General features: G+C 41.4%; 1 protein-coding gene across 3 annotated transcripts in view; it reads left to right on the top strand.

Moving 5' to 3' along the window:
• LOC132822339 (ERC protein 2) overlaps window positions 1–21,003 on the top strand; it is an 820,981-nt gene that overhangs the window by 195,030 nt on the left and 604,948 nt on the right. The gene's annotated exons all lie outside the window — the stretch shown is intronic.

The raw sequence follows: 21,003 nt of genomic DNA, 5'->3' as shown, positions 1-21,003 counted from the left end.
ATCTCTGCCTTGAAGACATTCAGCGTCCTGGCCTCCACTGCGCTCTGCGGCAATGAATTCCACAGCCCACCACTCTCTGGCTGAAGAAATGTCTCTGCATTTTTGTTCTGAATTGACCCCCTCTAATTCTAAGGCTGTGTCCACGGGTCCTAGTCTCCTCGCCTAACGGAAACAATTTCCTAACGTCCACCCTTTCCAAGCCATGTATTATCTTGTAAGTTTTTATTAAGTCTCCCCTCAATCTTCTAAACTCCAATGAATACAATCCCAGGATCCTCAGCCGTTCCTCGTATGTTAGACCAACCATTCCAGGGATCATCTGTGTGAATCTCCACTGGACACGTTCCAGTGCCAGTATGTCCTTCCAGAGGTGTCGGGAACAAAACTGAACATAGTACTCCAAATGAGGCCTAACCAGAGCTTTATAAAGTCTCAGTAGCACAACGGTGCTTTTATATTCCAACCCTCTTGAGATAAATGACAAAAAGAAGAGTCTTTGATCAGTGGAAAGATAGGAGAGATTAAATGACAAAAGGGATGGTCATGCAAGACCAAATGGAATGTTAACAGGACAAATAATGCAAAAAATGTGTCTGGAGGAGTTGTTATTCAAAGAGTGAGAGCAGAATTTATGATCTGAAATTATTGAACTTAGTGCATGAGGTGCTGTTCTTTGACCTTGTTTTGAACTTCATTGCAACAGTGCAAGAGCATAAGTGTAAGATGATAGGTAAAAGTGGAGAATTAATAAAACTGGAAACCAGTATCATGGAGACTGATCAAAGTTGTTCTCACCCAGTCTGCATTTGGATGCGTCTGTGTGAAGGAGTCGCTATTGTGAGCAGTCACTACATGATACAAACTTAAAAGAGGTTCAAGTAAATCACTGATTAACCTGGAGGAGTGTTTGCGTACCTGGATATTTGGAAGGGAGGGGTTAAGAGCATGTGTTGCACCTTGCATGATTGCATATGAAGCTTCAGTGGGAAGTGAATGATTCAATCATTGACTGGAGTTTTGTGGAAGGAGCAGACCCTTTTCAATGCTGGTAACGGAAGAAAGGGTGGATTTGGTGGTGATGGAGCTGTTAAAGTACAAAATTGCGTGGGTGAAAGATGAGAGCAAGAGGAATCCTATTGTTTTTCTTGGAGCTTGTGTGTGGGGAGGGGGTAGGAATAAGAGCAGAATTGTGGGAAATAGAATGGAACTCGTCAAGTATCTTGTATTCCTGGGAGGGAATTTTCAGTTTGGGTAAAAAAAGAGATGTCTTGGAAGCACTGGTATTGAAACTGGCAGATGTGATAGAGAACTTACAGGAAGTGCTTTGGAAGGAAGTGTAAGCAAGTCAGCTTTGGACATGGAACTAACAAGTGAAACTTCTCTATATTTTTCCACTTCTGCTGAAAGGCCATTGGCTGGACATGTTAACTTGGTTTATCTCTCCACAGATGGTCCCTGACCTGCTCAGACTTTCCAGCATTTACTGTTTCTATTTCAGATTTGAGATCTTCCATTTTACGATTTTATATTGATTTACCTTTGTTATGCATGCTTCATTGAACCAAAGATATTAAAAAAAGATGAACAACTTGCTCAAACAGCAGGAGAGAGGGAACTATAGAACCTGGAGCTTGAAAGACATGGCTGCCAACATGAAGGACGAAGGGAAGATGGCTGGGTAATGTGGAGATTTTGAAGGATTTTGGACTGGTGAAGATGATGTAAAGGTAAAGCTGCCATAGGCCCCAAAGATAATAGGGCTGTTCTGTCATTAGAGTTACAGAGATGACTGGTCATTTTTTAACCTGAGGGGCAGCATGTCTCAGGCCAGGGCGCAGTTCCTTGAATCATTTTGCATCACAAACCAGCCATCAATCCAACTGAGCCAACTGACCACCTTGAAGTTAGTATAGTGGTTACTCAAACAGAAAATGCTAGAAGCAGTAAACAAGAGTGGTAAAATCTGTGGAAAGAAAATGAACTCAATATTTTTGACAGAAGTCTGCTTGTCATCTCTACTAACATTATTAGCTAGATTTGTTCTAGCATTTTCTGTTTTTATTCCAGATTCCTAGCATCCACAGTATGTTGCTTTTCTTGCAGTATGATTGTTGCTGGATGAGTAATATAGAGAGCGAGAATGATAAATGAGAATGAAAGCTCAAATCCCATCTTAACACTGCAGAAATTTGTGTATCAACTTTACTTTTTCAAAAAAAAAGTGACCATGAGACTATCAGATTACAGTAAAAGCACATGAAGTTGACTCTTTAGAGAATTAAAACTGCCATTCTTACTCTGGCTTTGGGTGAGAGTTCCCAGAATTGGGATTTTTTTTCTCTCAGAATTCCAAAAGCTCTGCACTTCAAAGTTTCTCGTACAGTGCAATGCTCAGTATAAGCTCTGCCTCTTCAGTGCTAGCTGATTGTCAGTGCAGAGAACAATGCCTGCTTCAGCGTACACAAGAATTCTTGGAATTGGGCTCCAAAAAGTCTGGATTTTTGAGGAGGAGTTGAGGGAGAATTGGGAAGAGATGGAGAGAGTTGGGGATTGATAGGATTCTCAGAGATTGGGTGCTCTGAGAGAAGAGAACAGCACTGCAATTTCTGAGAAATGGGGGAGTTGAATGCTCTAAGGAAGAGAGAAGATGGGGGGCTCCTGGAGAAGAAACGATGTATTGGAGATTCTTTGTGGGGACAGAGAGAGAGAGAGAGAGAGACACTAGCAAATGGGGCATCTCTCAATGGGAGGTATAAGGAGATGAACCAGGTTTGGAATTGACTGATGAAGTCAGAGGATGGGCATGTGGTTATAGAATGGCTGGTGAATGCTTATGGTGGGAGCAGCAACAACATGGTGAGTGGTTGTTGAGAAGATTGCTGCCATCCAAGGCCCCAAAGGAGCTTTCCACATCCATCAAAGTTTCACCTGCACATCCATCAATGTCATTTATTGTATCCGATGCTCCCAATGCGGTCTCCTCTACATCAGGGAGTCTGGACGCCTTCTCGCAGAGTGCTTTAGGGAACATCACCGAGACACCCGCACCAATCAGCCCCACCACCCCGTTGCCCAACATTTCAACTCCCCCTCCCACTCTGCCGAGGACATGGAGGTCCTGGGCCTCCTTCACTACCGCTCCCTCACCACCAGACGCCTCGAGGAAGAACGCCTCATCTTCCGCCTCGGAACACTTCAACCCCAAGGCATCAATGTGGACTTCACTAATTTCCTGATTTCCATTCCCCCCACCTTATCCCAGTTCCAACCTTCCAGCTGAGCACCATTCTTATGACCTGTCCTTCCTGTTAATCTTCCTTCCCACCTATCTGCTCCACCTTCCTCTCTGATCTAAGACCTCCATCCCCACCCCCCTCCACCTATTGCACTCTTTGCTACTTTTCCCCAGCTCCACCCCCCCCTCCCATTTATCTCTCGACCCTGGAGGCCCCCTGCCTTCATTCCTGATGAAGAGCTTTTGCCCGAAATGTCGACTTTTTTTTCCCCCTGCTCCTCTGATGCTGCTTGATTTGCTGTGATTTTCCAGCACCACTCTAATCTCGACTCTGATTTCCAGCATGTGTAGCCCTCACTTTTGCCTGCTAAAAATGTAAGTCAAACGTTGACGCCTTAACTCTGTGTCAGGAACAGACTTTACTCATTAGTCAGCAAATTAAGAACAGGTGTAGTGGTCAGTGCTGCTTATTGGAAGAAAATGATGAAGGATAAACGACGGATTTTCAACTGAGGATATTTAAACTTACCTTTGCCATGTGTGGCTGATTTTTTTAAAAAAACTTTATTTGGAAGGAAATTTAAACATGAATATTAAAAGAAAACCTTACAGTTGAGCTGAGTAGGGTTATATGAGAGCTGCCTGTACTGCAGGTCAAATGGCCTTACAGTGTCCTGTATTTTTTGTAATTTAATGAAAGTCGTCTTCTCTGCCTTTGAGCTCAGTGAATGGTTTAAAAATGCTGATGGAGAACTGTTTATGGCAATGCATCTTGTGAGGAGTATCCCAAACACTCTGCCTTTTGCCCTTTGCGCAGCCTGCTGGTTTGCTTCAGATAATTTCACGCAAAGGTCAGCTCTGACTGAGGTTTCCTGTTGCTACCACTGAACGGAATTGTTGTTTATGGGTAAAATCAAGTTCCTCCCAGCTCTGGTTTCCCCTTTGCAAATTGTTCTTTCTCGATTGGTGATGGTGACTTGTTGCATTAAAACACTTTCAAAAAACTATTTAATTACAGGAGGTGGTAAATGTTGGAACATTTGCAGAAGCTTTCTGCCAGGCTGCCACATGTTCAGATATCATGTGGCCAGAATACCATGTGACATCCAGGAACACATCTGACTAGGAGCTCTCACCAATTCTGATTTGCTTGATGGCGCGGTGGCTCAGTGGTTAGCACTGCTGACTCGCAGCACCAGAGATCTGGGTTCAATTCCCGCCTTGGGCAACTGTCTGTGTGCAGTTTGCACGTGTCTGCATGGGTTCCCTCTGAGTGCCCCGGTTTCCTCCCGCAGTCCAAAGATGTTCAGGTTAGGTGAATTGGCCATGTTAAATTGCCCATAGTATTAGGTGCATTAGTCAGGGGTGAATGTAGTGGAATGGGTCTGGGTGGGTTGCTCTTCGGAGGTTTGGTGTGAACTTGTTGGGCCGAAGGGCCTGTTTCCACGCTGTAGGGAATCTTCTCAAACTACTCTGTTTTCTCAGAGACTAATACATGCTGGCTTTGACAAATACTGTAGTGGACGTGTGAAGAACAGAGGCAAGCCCAGCTGTTTGGGAGGAACAGAGAAAGTTTGTCTTTCCAGGTGGTAGATTTTGATGTATGTGTAATGTATTTAATACACATTCTGTAATGGTTAAATGATAGTTGTTTTGAAAGCAGTAGGCTTTATGCACATTTAATACTCTACTTGATGCTTATGACTTTCGATAACTTCACAAGAATTGGAAATAATTCGAATATTTTAAAATTCCCAAAACCGACCTCATGAACCATACACAAATTATAAAGTTGCTAGTTTCCATGGACTAATCGTATTCTATCATCATTGATTTTTATCTTTTTTTCTATATATCAGAAACGAACACTCTTTTAGCTTTGTTACATATTAATATGGAGGCCAGCAGGTCAAGAATGTAGCTCACCACCCTTCTTAAGAGAGGAAAGTAGGGATGGTTAATAGGTGCTCGCTGAACCTGTGATGCTTCCATCCTACAAATAAATTTCACAAAATAAATTGCTGGTCCCAGATGTTTAGTCATTGAGGCATGTGGCATATTCTCTTAGTGGTTGCTGGACTTAATTAGCTTCAGAAAATACAAACATTTCTTTTAGAGTGATGTGATCTGTTGCTGTCAGTAATTCCCAATTTCAGACTGAGCGTTTTGCCTGGATGAAACATGACACAATAAATTGCCTCAGGCAAATTTACTATTTGTATGTACCTATTACAAGAACTTTTTCAAGCAATTATTGGAGACTTATTAACTTCTTTTGAAAAGGGGAGGGGATACACTTAACTAGTGTTTTTAAGTAGGAAATCTTACTGTTCTCACTTTGAGATAGTTAATCTTCTGCAGTACAGTTCCAAAGCACCAGTCTCCTTCTGGTACATGCTGTAAGTGATTACACCTCCAGTATCAATCTGTAAATCTGCCATAGGGTCACAGTGGCTGTACCTACATCCTTTCTTCATGTTTTGTCACACATACATGTCAGTCTTATGTCTGTGGTCAACAAAAGTCGGTCTTATGTCTGTGGTCAGCAAAGTTTTGGAAAGAATTCTGAGGGATAGGATTTAGGACTATTTGGCCAAGCATAGTGTGATTAAAGGCAGTCAGTATGGCTTTGTGAGGGGCAGGTCTTGCCTCTCAAATCTTATTGAGTTCTTTGAGGAGGTGTCAAGACAGGTCGACGATGGTCGAGCAGTAGATGTCGTGTATGCGGACTTCAGCAAGGCATTTGATAGGGTTCCCCATGGTAGGCTCCTTCATAAAGTCAGGAGTTATGGGATACAGGGAGATTTGGCTATCTGGATTCAGAATTGGCTGACTGACAGAAGGCAGAGAGTAATTGTAGATGGAAAGTATTCTGCCTGGAGGTCGGTGTTGAGTGGGGTCCCGCAGGGCTCTGTTCTTGGGCCTCTGCTCTTTGTAGTTTTATAAATGACTTGGATGAGTAAGTTGAGGGGTGAGCTAGTAAATTTGCAGATGACACCAAGGTTGGAAGTGTCGTCGATAATATAGAGAGCTACTGCAAGCTACATCGTGACATAGACAGGATGCAGAGCTGGGCTGAGAAATGGCAGATGGAGTTCAACCTGGATAAGTGCGAAGTGATGCATTTTGGAAGGTTGAACTCAAATACTGAATATAGGATTAAAGATAGGATTCTTGACAGTGTGGTGGAACAGAGGGATCTGGGTGTGCAAGTACATAGATCCCTCAAAGTTGCCACCCAAGTGGATAGGTGGTTAAGAAAGCATATGGTATTTTGGCTTTCATTAACAGGGGGATCAAGTTTAAGAGCCGCGAGGTTTTGCTGCAGCTCCACAAGTCCCTGGTGAGACCACACTTGGAATATTGTGTCCAGTTCTGGTCGCCCTACTATAGGAGAGATGTGGAGGCTTTGGAGAGGGTGCAAAAAAGGTTTACAAGGATGCTGCCTGGATTGGAGGGCTTGCCTTATGAAGAAAGGTTGAATAAGCTTGGACTTTTCTCTCTGGAGAGAAGGAGGAAGCGAGGAGACCTGATCAAGGTGTACAAAATAATGAGAGGAATAGATAGTCAATAGCCAGAGACTTTTCCCCAGGGCAGGATTGACTGGAACAAGAAGTCATAGTTTGAAGATATTAGGAGGAAGGTATAAAGGAGACGTCAGAGGTAGGTTCTTTATGTAGAGAGTTGTGAATGCATGGAATGCGTTGCCGGCGTGGTGTTGGAAGCAGAACCATTGGGGACATTTAAGCGACTGCTGGACATGCACATGGATAGCAGTGAGTTGAGGGGTGTGTAGATTAAGTTGCTATATTTTACATTAGGATTAGATCTTGGCACAACATCGTGGGCCAAAGGGCCAGTTCTGTGCTGTACGTTTCTATGTTCTATACACTGTCACAATTGATTTCTGAATATCAACCAGGAGCAGCAATTCTACCCTTTTTGCTCACCTCCTAAATCAGTGGTGCTGAGATCAAATGCTAAGTTACTGTTCTGATTAAAATGAGACAAGTCAACACAAATCAGCATTTCAGCCTTGGTCTATATGGAAAACTTATTTTGAAGTGGTTTAAAAGAAATGTTATTGTACTAATGTTTAGAAGTAAAATTACTCCAAGTACATGAAAACTAGAGTAAAATTTCACAAATACCAAATATTTTGCAGCAGTAAAAATTAGATATGTATAACACTCTTGAAGTGGTCTATGATCTATTTAATTAATTTAGCTTTGACCTGGATGCAGTAATTTCTCGTGTGCAAATTTTATCGAAATCTTGACCTTAAACAATGCAAGTAGTTAATCAAAAAATGCCATGGATCTTTGTAATTCTTCATTGTTATTGCATGTTCATATTCGGCACTCCCATGATCTGTAATAAACAATTCTGTTGCAGTAAATATAGAAAATCCTTTATTTCAGCCCACTGTGTGTCAGAAAAATAGATGATTTGGGCAACTCAAGTAGACCTTTTCTGCCATGATCTGGCAGATTACAAAATTAACATTAGAGATGGCATGAATACCTGCCTGAAGCCAGTGAGCTCTGCTTTAAATATGCAGATGGGGCTGTGCTGACATCCAGTTTGTTATTTTAACCTGAGGCTGGAGAGGCTGAGCAATTACGGCTTTTCCCACGGAATCCTTTTGGCTGCCTTCACTTGTCAGAGATTCCACTTCTAGAACGTGTAATTTGTGCCTGTGATCATCTTCACGGGTTTTCGTACTGTCCAGTTTGAATGGCTCAGCAATTGCTTTCCACTGACTTCACGGTAATTTTGATCAATGTTAGTGTTGCTGAGGCCGAACCAGTAAAGTAAGCTGAACCTGCCTCCTCCTACTCCCGTTCAAGCACAGGTTGGTTTTGTACTCTTCTGTGAATTAAAATCAAATGCACAGAATCACTATATGCCAGGACCTTTTCATGTCAATGCAATTTTATTATTTGTTACAAATAGATTAATTGTAGGGTTGATTAACTACTAATTTCTTTAAACTATTTGCTTAATTTAAATTTGTTGCAATTTTGAATGATAAAATCTATAAACTAGAAATAGAAGGGTTAACCAGCCAATGCATGGACGTGGTCTTAGGCTCAAAAATATTGATAGCATATGCTTATCTGAAGTCTGCTACCATGGCAACAAGGCCTATCAGTTTTCATGAAAAGAATTGGCTACAGACTTCGCTCACTGCAAGCTCCATCAAATGTCTCCTGTTCTTTTATGCAAACATGCATATTTAAAAGACCAAAGTGAATTCACACAAACTGTTAATTGAAGAGCTTCCATGTTCTGCTTTTAGATAAATTATAAATTATACATTATCGGAATATCATTTCTCTCATAACTATTAAATTCTGGTCTGTTAAAATATAGAATCATGTTTTCAGATTTGAAACCGTATTTGTTTTTGAATTTGTGTCTTCTCGTGCATATAACGGAAATTTGTATTTGTAGAGGCTACAGAGGACAAGATGCTGTACTGGCCATGTCTCTGGGCTGATCAACATGATGAATATTCAGGGTTCAAATCCCATCATAGCAATTGGTGGAATTAGAATTAATTAATGAACTATTCGGTTTAAAAAAAAATTGCAATTGAAAGTTAGTAAGGATCACCTAACATCAACTGGAGACCAAGCATTTTACATTCCTATCTACCCCAAATACTTTGATTCCTTTGCCAAGAAGAATCTAATCTATCTCTGCCTTAAAACATTGGAGGCAATGTTCCAAAGTGGCCAAATTCTGAAAGCCATATCTGCCCGATTGGGGTGGCAGTTTGTGAGGGAAATGCCTATTACATTGGTCCTGAGCAATCTACCAGAGAGAGAAACAAAACATCTCCTCATCTCTGCTTTAAAGGGGAAATACTAATCCTTAATAAGTGCCCAATGGTTCTGGATTCACTCACAACGTTTCCATGTTTACCTTGTCAACACCGTTCAGGATCTTGTACACTTCAATCAAATCAGCCCTCTATTTTCTAGGCTCCAGTGAAAACAAACCGGGCCTGTCCAATCTTTGCCTATGGGACAACCTGCTCATTCCAGGTATCAATATAAACTGCCTCCAATGCATTTGCACCTTTTCTTAAATAAGGAGACCAAAATTTACACTGTATTCAAGATGTGGTCTCAACAATGCCATGACTAACTAAAACCTAGCATCCCGACTTCTGTGCTCAATTCGTCTCATTGTAAAGGATAGAGCAGAGCTATTCTTGTTGATGCTGCAGTATTCTCCTTACTTAAGTATGGAGCCTTTTGTCAGAATTGTCTTACTGATGAGTCAGTCACAGAATTATACCTGAACAGAAATTGTTCTAGATGCTATCACATCATCCCTGGCTATGTTCTGTTCTATTGGCAGGTCAGACCAAGCAGCTGCAGCAGCACAGTGGTGAATGATTGGGAGGGTTTTCCCTTTGAGTCCTCCACATTAATTTGAACCACATGTGATTTCATGGCATTAGGTAAGACATTGACAGTGAGACCTCCCGATTAAGAAGAATGGAGAGTTTGGGACTGTTCTCCTTTGGAGGGAAGAAGGTTAAGAGAATTTCAGATAAAGATTTCAAAATCATGAGCAGTCTGGATAGAGCAGGTGAGAGAAATTGACCCTACTTGGAAAAGATGAAGAGTAAGGGGGCAGAGGGTTTAAGTTATTGATAGCAAATGTAGTTTGAGAAAAAACTTTTCCACACAACTCTGGACTGTATCACCTTGAAATGTGGTGGGGGCAGGTTCAGTTGATGCATTCATATTGAGGGATGATTGTCTCTATTCAAATAATGTGTAAGGGTACATGGATTATGGCACTAAATTGGAGAGCCATTGCAGACACTGTGGGCCAAATGATTGCTTTGTGTGATCGTTGAACGTTCCCCTTCAGCTGATGAGTTAGTACTCCTTCATGTTGAATATCATTAAAAGCAGTACTCTATGTCATAGGATCAAGAGTGTGGTACTGGAAAAGCACAGGAGGTCAGGCAGCATCTGAAGAGCAGGAGAATTGACATTTAAGGCATAAGCCCTTCATCAGCCCTTTACCTGCACCACATTCTCGACTCTAATTTCCAGCATCTGAAGTCCTCACTTTTTCCCTCTATATGACGAGCTCAGAATGGTCCTGTGTAATGTCTTTCACTAAGAATGGCTACAGGCTGAACTGTCCAAATTCTGAAAGTCCTATCAGCATGATTGGGTTTGCAGCAGTTTGTGAGGGAAATGCCGATTATACTTAGTCCTTACCAACTTACCAGACGCAGATGAAACCAGCCACAACAGTATTGATGGTGTGATCCTGAGTGAGTCCTCCACTGTGTGGTGTGGCACTACCACCATGTTGAATGGAATAAATTCAGAACAGACCTACCATCTCGAACCTGGGCATTCACACAATGAGCCATCAGCAGAATTTCATTCAATCATGATGTGTAACCTCTCATCACTCACTGTGTCGATACCATCAAACCAGGGGATGAACTTCGGCTCAGTGAGGAGACCCAGAGGGCACGCAGACATAGATAAAAATGAGAATCAACCTGGTGAAGCCAGAACACATGCCAAGCACAGGAAGCAGCATGTGATAGAAAAAGTGGAGAGATCCCACAATCATTCCACAACCAGTCATGAATGATGGTGGGCAACTAAAAAACTAAGTGGAGGAGGAAGCTCCACCATATCCCTCATCTTCAATACTAGAAAAAACTCTGCATCTCAGTGGAAAAGTACATGTGTTGTTGATCTTCAGCCTGAAGTGTTTAGTGGATGATCCACTTTAGCCTCTTTCTGAAGTCCCCAGCATCGCAATGCAAATCTTGAACCAGAGAGCTTCACTCCATGTGATCACATGAAGGGTTAAAGGTACTTGACAATGCAATGAAAATTGGATCTGTTGACAACCCAGCCATAAAATTGTAGACCTGTGCTCCACAACTAGCTATGCCTCTAGTCAAGTTGTTCCAGTGCAACTACAATACTAGCAATTATCTGAAGTGGAAATTTGCCCAGATATGTCCTGTGCGTAGTAAACCAGACAAATCCAATCTTGTCTATTACTGTTGCCAAAATCAAAGTCAGTGACACGTGTTTTTTTTTTAGTGGTCAGGTTGGGAAATCCAAATTGAGGTTGAATTTCTTTTATTCTCAAACATCGGTGAACTTCTGATTGTTCAGTGCAACATTTTTACCTTGAGGTTAATAGTATTATCCCTTGGGATTTGAACACATCTTGATTTTTGAGTTGGTCCCTAAAAATGATTTGGCATTGATTAATTGTCATATGGCATGGAAATGGATCCTTTGGTCCATCTCACCTGTGATTTTCAGGTGCAAGTGTGGTTTATTTATGGATAGAAATGAGTGCAGAACATATTCTGTTATGATTGTATGGATTTTAAAATAGCAAGTTCATAAACACAGTTAGTTACATCTTGGCCTTTATTGTTGTTAGTGGGAATTCAGTGATGATAATGCCATTGAATGTCCAGTGGTAATGGTGAGATCCAATCCTGTGATTAATATGATAATCAAATTACTTGTCACTTGTCAACCTAACCCCGGATATTGTCCACGATGCTGCATTTGGACATGGACTGCTTCAGTATTTTAATCACAAATGGTGTTGACTTCGAGCAACAATCAGTGAACGTTGGAACAGGAATAGGCCATTCAGTCTGTCGAGTCTGCTCTGTCATTTTACATAATCATGGATGATTGAACACTTCAGTACCCTTATCCATAGATCCCTGTGACCTTTTGCACCATTGAGAAACAGAGATTTATCAACTTTTCAATTTATCAATTTATTAATACTCCAAGCCTGAATTTCCACTACCCATTGGGATAGAGAATTCCACAGATTCACAATCTTCTGAGTAAATGAATTCTCATTTCAGTCCCCATTTCTGGCTTTACGATGAAGCAACTGAAAATGGTTGGTCCTCAGATACTATTCGGAGGAACTCCTGTAGACACCTCTTTGGGCTGAGACTTTACTGACCTTGAAGAACCATGCTCCAACCTTGTGGAAGATGACTGCCCAATGATATTTAAATACTGGTGAAATTTCATTTAATGGGGTGGCAACCTTTCTACATATTCAGATATTTCACTGTTCTCAGCCTTTCTGAAAGCTGAAGAGAAAGCCGGAACAAAGCAACTTGGCAGCAGACACACCACTCCAACTGTAAACCACAAGTTTGTAAGCTGGTGAAGTAGTATTTTTCCAGCATGAAATAACTGCCACTTCATTACATTATTCTCAAATGCTTTTAACTCTGTAGCATGTCTGTAAAGTATTGGAAGGTGATCTGAGAATTACTGCAGATACCATTGGTTATTGTTAGCTGCAGATATCCTTTGTGCAGCTGACACAACTCCATATCTGATTCTCTGCAGATCTGAAGCCTATGAACTCTATTGGTCATAGTTGCTGCAGGTTAGATGTGTCCGGTTCAGTGCAAGGAATCTTAAAATGCTGAGCCAAACTGGGCCCTGTTGGTTGTTGATCACCTAGCTATGCCATCTGCTACGTAAAGCATGATGTGCTGTTACTTGTGATGTTTCCTAAAAGTAGTGCCACATTATAACTCATCACTCTTTCATATATCAAGCTTAAGCTATTGCGTCTGCTTTCACAGCATACAATATTCATCATTGGCTCTGCATAGTCTAAACTCTGACAATGTGAAATAACATGTGTCCTCTGATGAGGATGCAGATGTAAGGATGAAAAGTCATAGACTGCCTCTGGCGCAGTCTTGGTAACTTGATATTTTTCATGGGGGAGTTTGTAGGACATTGTCATACTGTTACAACATGATAGTGAGCCCTTTTGTTAATTAAATCAAACATCCTGGAAAAGCTCACCTCGTCTCGTAATCTGTTAAAATATGAGTGACCGAGAACTCCCAAATTCCACTATGTAAAGAAAATAAAATCAATTTAATTTTAAACTCTAAAAGTGAACATTAAACAGCCACTCTTAACTGTTTATTATCTGCCTCCAACTCTATAACAATATACTGTTCCAATAAAGCACTTATTAAAATTACATTAACTTAATTTTAAAACCATACAGCAGCTGTCATCTGCAGTGCTTGTCTTCTTTCAATTGAATATCTCACTGGGTCGCCGTCTGTCTTTTTACTGTGAAGCTGTTTCATATGAAAAAGGTACCTTTGATAGAGGGTGTTTTAATCTTTCAGGTTTCTCTCTGTTTTGGCAGTTACTCTCTCGATGGCAGTTACTGTCTGACTTTCAAAATGCCTGCTTTTTTAATACCCTCAACACCGGTCATCTCATTGATTCAATGTTGACATAACGATAAACTCAAACGCAATTGGCTTTTGTTATCCTGGGGCATAATTTAAACTGGATAAAATCGAATTGTTGTCAAAACAGCAACCAACTCAGGTATCTATTTTACAGCCAAATGTTAAATATTTTCAATTTTCTAGTACAATGAGATTGCTAGCTGATCATCACAGGTGCTTGAGACCTCAGTTCAGAACAGCGTTCATTCTCTCTTAAAGATACAGTAGATGCCTTCAACTTCATATCAATACTAACAAAATTTATTCTAGAACAAAAGTTGGCATTGAGGTATTTAAAACCTAAAGTGGCTGTTTCAGAAAAAAGGTTGGATATGTTTTTAAAACATTGATGAGGATCTTCAATGCCTTTTTGACTAATCTGATTGTCAAATTCATTTTCTTGTAATCCTTGATACCCATGTAATGCAAGCAGGTGTGTCATTCAGTGGCTGCATTAGTGCTAGGAAATTACAAGGGCAAAGTTACATTGATGTATTTTAATTTAAGCATCTGTACAACTCCCAAAATGCATATATTGCACAAAATGGATAGAGATTTAGATTTTTGCTCCATTTTCAAATGAGGTTTGTCCAGTTCCTGAAAGTTGCCATCCAGGTGGATAGTGCTGTTCAGAAGGCATACAGTGTGTTAGGTTTCATCTATAGAGGGATTGAGTTCTGAAGCCGCAATATAATGCTGCAACTATACAAAACACTGGTGTGGCTACACTTGGAGTATTGTGTACAGTTCTGGACCCCATACTTTGGGAAGGATGTGGAAGCATTGGAAAAGGTCCAGAGGAGATTTACTAGGATGATGCCTGGTCTGGAGGGAAGGTCTTATGAGGAAAGGCTGAGAGACTTCCTTCTGTTCTCATTGGAAAGAAGAAGGCTAAGAGGGGATTTGATAGAGACATACAAGATGATCAGAGGATTAGATAGGGTAGACAGTTCACATCAATCAGCAATCATGGCTTGGGGAACCTTGTTTTCCTAGGACGATGACGCTAGCTTGTATGAGGAGGCATAACTACAAATTGAGGGGTGATAGATTTAAGACAGATGTCAAAGGCAGCTTCTTTAAGCAAAGAGTGGTAAGGGCGTTGAATGTCCTATTCTGCTAATGTAGTTGACTCAGCCACATTAGGGAGATTTAAACAATCCTTAGGTAAGCATATGGATGATTTTGGGCTAGTATAGGGGGATGAGCTGAGAATAGTTCACAGGTCGGTGCAACATCCGGGGCTGAAGGGCCTGTTCTGTGCTGTATTGCTCTGTTTTATTTATACCTCTTTAATTGAGAAAGACAAATCAATGTATGCCATCTTGTTGGAGCCATGCAGTATAATGTCAATAGTCAGCAAAATGTCATGTGCCAGATTATTGATTTTGAAAGATGAAGTGCATTACAACTTTCAAAATGTTACTATGCTTGTTGTACTTTTAAATTGAATACTTCTAACTCTTGAGTTGAATTTTTCTTTCATTTTACACTGGATTAAATTGTAATGCATTTCTGAAACATTTTGGAACCCAACATTGCAAGAAATACAATGCAATGTTTTAGAAGATTCTCCCCATCCCATAACAATTAATATCCATAAAATTCTGTTGAAGGAAGAGTGTATGTTGAAACGTTTTGGAGAAACTCTGGCAGGGGTGAGGGTGGGGGTGGAAAATGAGGATTCAAAATGCATTGCTTACATTTTCTTCTGGCTTTCTTGTCAAAATACTGACCTCCAAGTTACTATTCAAGTTTGAGCCCTACCCTGTCTTCAGTTGCCTGATGTTGAACTTCAGTCTTGTTTAACCTTTGGTCTGATTTGCTTTCACATCAATCAGCAATCATGGCTTGAGGAACCTTGTTTTTGCTTCAGAACTTAAAAGACACTTGAGCTGGACATGGGAATATTATCTGCATTGCTGGAATTCAAATCCAAGTCTGCCTCTTGATGGGACTCTCATATTGCAAATATGATGAAACCCCAGATTTGTATCTAAATGTATGATTGAAGTGAGAACTGAAAGAACAGTGGATGCTGGAAATCACAAACAAAAATAGAAATTGCCGGAAAAGCTCAGCAGGTCTGGCAACATCAATGGAGAGAAATCAGAGTTAATATTTTGGGTCCAGTGATACTATGTATGTGTGTGAAGAATGCACAGACATTGAGGGAAACTTAGCATAAAACAACTTTGAAATAAAAGCATAACATGCTTTCGGTTCTCATGTTATGGCAGGGTATGTAGTGAGAAACAGAGTGTCAGCTTTATGCCCTTGCATTGGAACTTGCAAGAATTAGAGTCATAGAGATGTACACCACAGAAACAGAACCTTTGATCCAACTTGTCCAGGCTGACCAGATATTCTCAATAAATGTAGTCCTATTTGCCATACCCCTCAAAGGGTGCCATGGTGGCACATTGGTTAGCACTGCTGCCTCACAGCACCAGGGTCCCAGGTTCAATTCCAGCTCTGGTGACCGTCTGCGCGGAGTTTGCACATTCTCCCCGTGTCTGCGAGGGTTTCCTCTGGGTGCTCTGGTTTCATCCCACAATCCAAAGATGTACAGGTTAGGTGAGTTGGCTGTGCTAAATTGCCGGTGGTGTTCAAGGATGTATAGGTTAGGTGCATGAAGCATGTGTAAATGTAGGAGAATGGGTTTGGTTGGGATACTCTTTGGTGGGTTGGTGTGGACTTGTTTCCTGTTTCCACACAGTAGGCACTCTAATTCTAATAATTAAACCCTTCCTGTATGTATACCCATCCAGATACCTTCTAAATGTTGTAATTGTACTAGCCTCCACCACTTCCTCTGGCAGCTCATTCCATACATGTACCACCCTCTGCATGGAAAGATTTGCCCCTTAGGTCCTTTTTAAAATCTTTCCGCACTCAAATATCTATGCTTTCCAGTTTTTGATTCTGCTACCCCAGGAAAAAGACCTTGTCTATTTACAATGTCTGTGGCCTCCTGTGATTTTTATAAACCTCTATAAGGTCACCCTTGTGCCTCTGACGTTCCAGGGAAACAGCCCCAGCCTATTCTGTCTCGCCCTTCAGCTCAAACCCTCCAACCCTGGCAATACCATTGTAAATCTTCTCTGAGCCCTTTCAAGTTTCACAGCATGGTTCCTATAGCTGGGAAACCAGAATTGCACACAGTATTCCAACAGTTGGCCTAACTAATGCTCTGTGTAACTGCAACATGACCTCCCAACCCCTATATATTCAATGCACTGACCAATAAAGGAAAGCATTACAAGTGCCTTCTTCACTATCCTATCTACCTGCAACTCCGTTTTCAAGGAACTATGAATCTGCACTCCAAGGTCTCTTTACTCAGCAACACTCCCCAGGAATGTACCATTAAGTGTATAAATTCTGCCTTTCCAAAGTGCAGCACCTCACATTTATCTAAATTAAACTGCACCTGCCACTCCTTGGCCCATTGACCCATTTAATCGAGATCCCATTGTACTCTGAGGTAACATTCTTTGCTGACCGTCGCAACTCCAGTTTTAATGTCATCTGAAAACTTACTAACCATTCCTCCTATGTTCACATCCAAATAATTTAATAAATGATGAAAATTAGTGGACCCAGCACCGATCCTTGTGGCACTCCACTGGTCACAGGTCTCCAATCTGAAAAGCAGCCCTCCACTACCATCCTCTGTCTTCAACCTTAGAGCCAGTTCTGTATTCAAATGCCTAGCTCTCCTGGTTTCCATACAATCTAACTTTGCTGACCAGTCTACCATGTAGAACTATGTTGAATGCATTACAGAAGTCGATACAGATCATGTCCACCGCTCTGCCCTCATAAATCCTCTTTGTTACATCTTCAAAATAATCAAGTTTGAGAGACATGATTTCCCATACACAAAGCCATGTTGACTATCCCGAATCAGTCCTTGCCTTTCCAAATACATTTGCATCCTGTCCCTCAGGTTTCCCTCCAACAACTTGTCCACCACTGACATCAGGCTCACCAATATATAGTTCCCTGCCTTTTCCTTATCATCTCTCTCTTAAACAGTGGCACTAGATTAGCCAACCTCCAGTCTTCCGGCACCTCATCTATGACTGTCGATGATACAAATACGTCGGCAAGCAGCCCAGCAATCACTTCCCCAGATTCCCACAGAGGTCGACCTATCAGAACCCAGGGATTTATCCACCTTTATATGTTTTAAGATGTTCAGCACTACAACCTTTATAATGTGGACATTTTTGAAGATGTCGCTATTTAACTCCTCACATTCTACATTTTCCATGTCCTGCTCCACAGTAAATACTCTTGCAAAATACTTCTTTAGTATCTCTCCCATCTCCTGCAGCTCCACACAAAGGCCGCCTTGCTGATCTCTGAGGGACCGTATTTGCTCCCTAGATACCCTTTTGTCCTTAATATATAAAAACCCTTTGGATTCTCCTATAACTTTATTTGCCAAAGCTATCTTATGTCCACTTTTTGCCCTCCTGATTTCCCTCCTTTCCTGCCTTTATACTTCTGTAAAGATTCACTCAATCTGTCCTGTCTATACCTGACAGATACTTCTTTCTTTGTCTTGACTAAAACCTCATTTTGTCTCATTATCCAGCATTCCCTCCACCTATCAGCCTTGCTTTTCACCCTAACAGGAATATACTGTTTCTGACTCTAATTATCTCATTTCTGAAGGCTTCCCATTTTCTAGCTGTCTCTTTACCTGCAAATGTCTGTCCCCAATCAGTTTTTGAATATTCTTGTCTAATACTGTCAAAATTAGTCTTCCTCCAATTTAGAACTTCAACTTTCAGATATGGTCTGTCCTTTTCCATCATTACTTTAAAACTAATAGAATTATGGTCACAGTCTCCAAAGTGCTCCTCCACTGACACCTCAGTCATCTGCTTACTCTTGTTTCTGAGGAGTAGGTCAAGTTTTGCACCTTCTCTAATGGGTACATCCACATACTGAATCAGAAAATTTTCTTGTACATGCTTAGCAAGTTCTTTTTCATCCTTCCTTTAGTGTCTACACTCTGGAACATTTAAGCTGCCAGTCCTGTCCATCCCGGAGTCGCGTTTCTATAATTGATATGATATCCCAGTCCCATGTTCCTAACCATGTCCAGAGTTCATCTGCCTTACCTGTTAGGCCTTTTGCATTGAAATAAATGCACTTTAATTTATCAGTCTGACCTTGTTTTGTGCATTGTTCCTGCCAGCCCTTACCGTTTGGCTTGCTCCTTTTCCCAGCAGTACCTGTCTCAGATTGATCTCCTTCCTCACTATCTCCATAGTCCACAGACAGACAGACACACACACACTTCCTTTCGCGCTCTCACTCTCACTCATAGTTGCATAAATCCTCCTGAATTCCCCTGCCAGTGTATTAATCCCCTTCTGATTCAGGTGGAATCTGTCCTTTTCATGCAAGTCACTTCTACCCAGAAGACATTCCAATGATCTGAGGTATCATTGATCCTCGCTCCAGGCAGGCAACACAATATCCTAATGTTTCGCTGGTGGCCTCAGAGACTTCTATCTCTGCCTCTGACTGGAGAGTCTCCTATCACAACCAATTGCTTGGACCTGCCATACCCCTTGTTACATTAGAGGCAGTCTTGGTACCAGAAACCTGGCTGTAGGTGCTACATTCTCCATAACCCCTTACATTTTTCAAAATAGCATACTTGTTTGAGATGGGGATAGCCACAGGATACTGCTGCACGACTTGCCTACCCCTCTGAACTTTCCTGGAGGTAACCCAACTACCTGACGAGATCTGTGGTTTTTCTCCTTTCCTGTAACTGCCATCCATCACATCTGCTAGCCTCTGTAAATTCCTTATTGCCTGTAACTGCTGCTATAACCAATCCATTAGGATTCATGACCTTCTTGCAGGCATATTCAAAAATAAGATGGAAACACTTCCTAACCACCCACATTCTACAGAAAGAGCATGTCACTCTACCATCTTTCCACTTTACCAATCAACAGATCCAGAAAATAGCACAGTCTTGCTGCTCTAAAACCGCTGCTGCAGGCTAACTTCGTACCTATGTTTTGTATTTTTAAATTTTAATCACGAGACAGATCTCAATAAAACATATAATCCAAAAACAGAATCCACTCCACTCATTATTGTAGATTTACCACAATAAAACTAATAAGTTAACATTTACAAACTATCCACTGAGCTGCTCCCCTGCTGTGAGCTCTCCTACACAGGTATCTCCAAGGTCAGCTATAAATTTTGCAGTTTGTTCATTTTTCTTAGACACACTCCGATGCCCAGAGATACTTGAAAATCAAACAGCAGAGGCAGCAGTTGTGCGGATTCACTGCTAGGTCAGACAGCAGTGTCAGATTTTTTTCTCATTTGAATCACTTCCACTGTTGTCTCCGCCTTGATTTAAAAGTTTCGAACAAAGTTTCGATGAGATGAGGAGGAAGGTTTCTGAGACGGTGAAAGTCACCAGCGATTGAGCGACATGAGCTAGTTTTCCAAATCTAAAGCAAATGGTGAGGAAGCAAGAAAAGAAGGAAAACTTGCCTGGAACAGGTGTGCTGCTGATAGCAATAAAAAAAGGGGAAAACCAAAATGTGCAAAGAAAAGGAAACAATTATCAAGAGATTATGGCAGGAAATGATTCAACTCTTTTGATTTGAGAAGTCTGTGAAATACACAATTGAAAGACGAGACACTGTTCTGCAAGCTTTTGTTGAACTTCACTGCAACAGGGCAGCGGCCAAAGGTGGAGATGACCGAGTGAGAATAAGGTGATATATTAAAATGTCAGGTCACCAGAAGCATGGTTGAAAATGTGTTGCTGGAAAAGCGCAGCAGGTCAGGCAGCATCCAAGGAACAGGAGAATCGACATTTCGGGTATAAGCCCTTCTTTAGCCCTTGTTCCTTGGATGCTGCCTGACATGCTGCGCTTTTCCAGCAACACATTTTCAGCTCTGATCTCCAGCATCTGCAGTCCTCACTTTCTACCAGAAGCATGGTGTCATGCTTGCATGGTCTGATGGAAGTTGTTCCACAAAGCAGGCACCCAATCTCTTCTGGGTCTTCCATTGTAGAGGAGGCAACATTTTGAACGCCAAATGCTAGATTGGAAGAAGTACACATTGCTTCACCTGGAAGGAATGTCTGTGGCCTTGGATGCTGAGGCGTGAGCTGTTTAAAATTCTTATCTCAGTGTTTGTTTGAAAATGTGTCATGGGCAGGAGTGATTCAGGAGTGGACCCCAGGGTGTTATGGATGTATGATCCCTTAGGAATGCTGGGGAAAAAGGGAGGGGTAGATGGTGTCAATGTGCTGGAGCTGGTGGAAATAGCAAATTGGTTAGTTGAATGATGGTGGGTGCAAAGTGAGGACGCTTGACATCCCTATCACAGTTCTGGATGAGGGGGAAGAATTTGAGCACAAAAGTATGAGAAATGTCAATTG

Source organism: Hemiscyllium ocellatum, chromosome 14 (assembly GCF_020745735.1).
Source record: "Hemiscyllium ocellatum isolate sHemOce1 chromosome 14, sHemOce1.pat.X.cur, whole genome shotgun sequence".
In the NCBI taxonomy this organism is placed as follows: Eukaryota; Metazoa; Chordata; class Chondrichthyes; order Orectolobiformes; family Hemiscylliidae; genus Hemiscyllium; species Hemiscyllium ocellatum.
The sequence above is the reverse complement of the archived record's forward strand: the minus strand, read 5'-3'. Positions and strand labels throughout refer to the sequence as shown.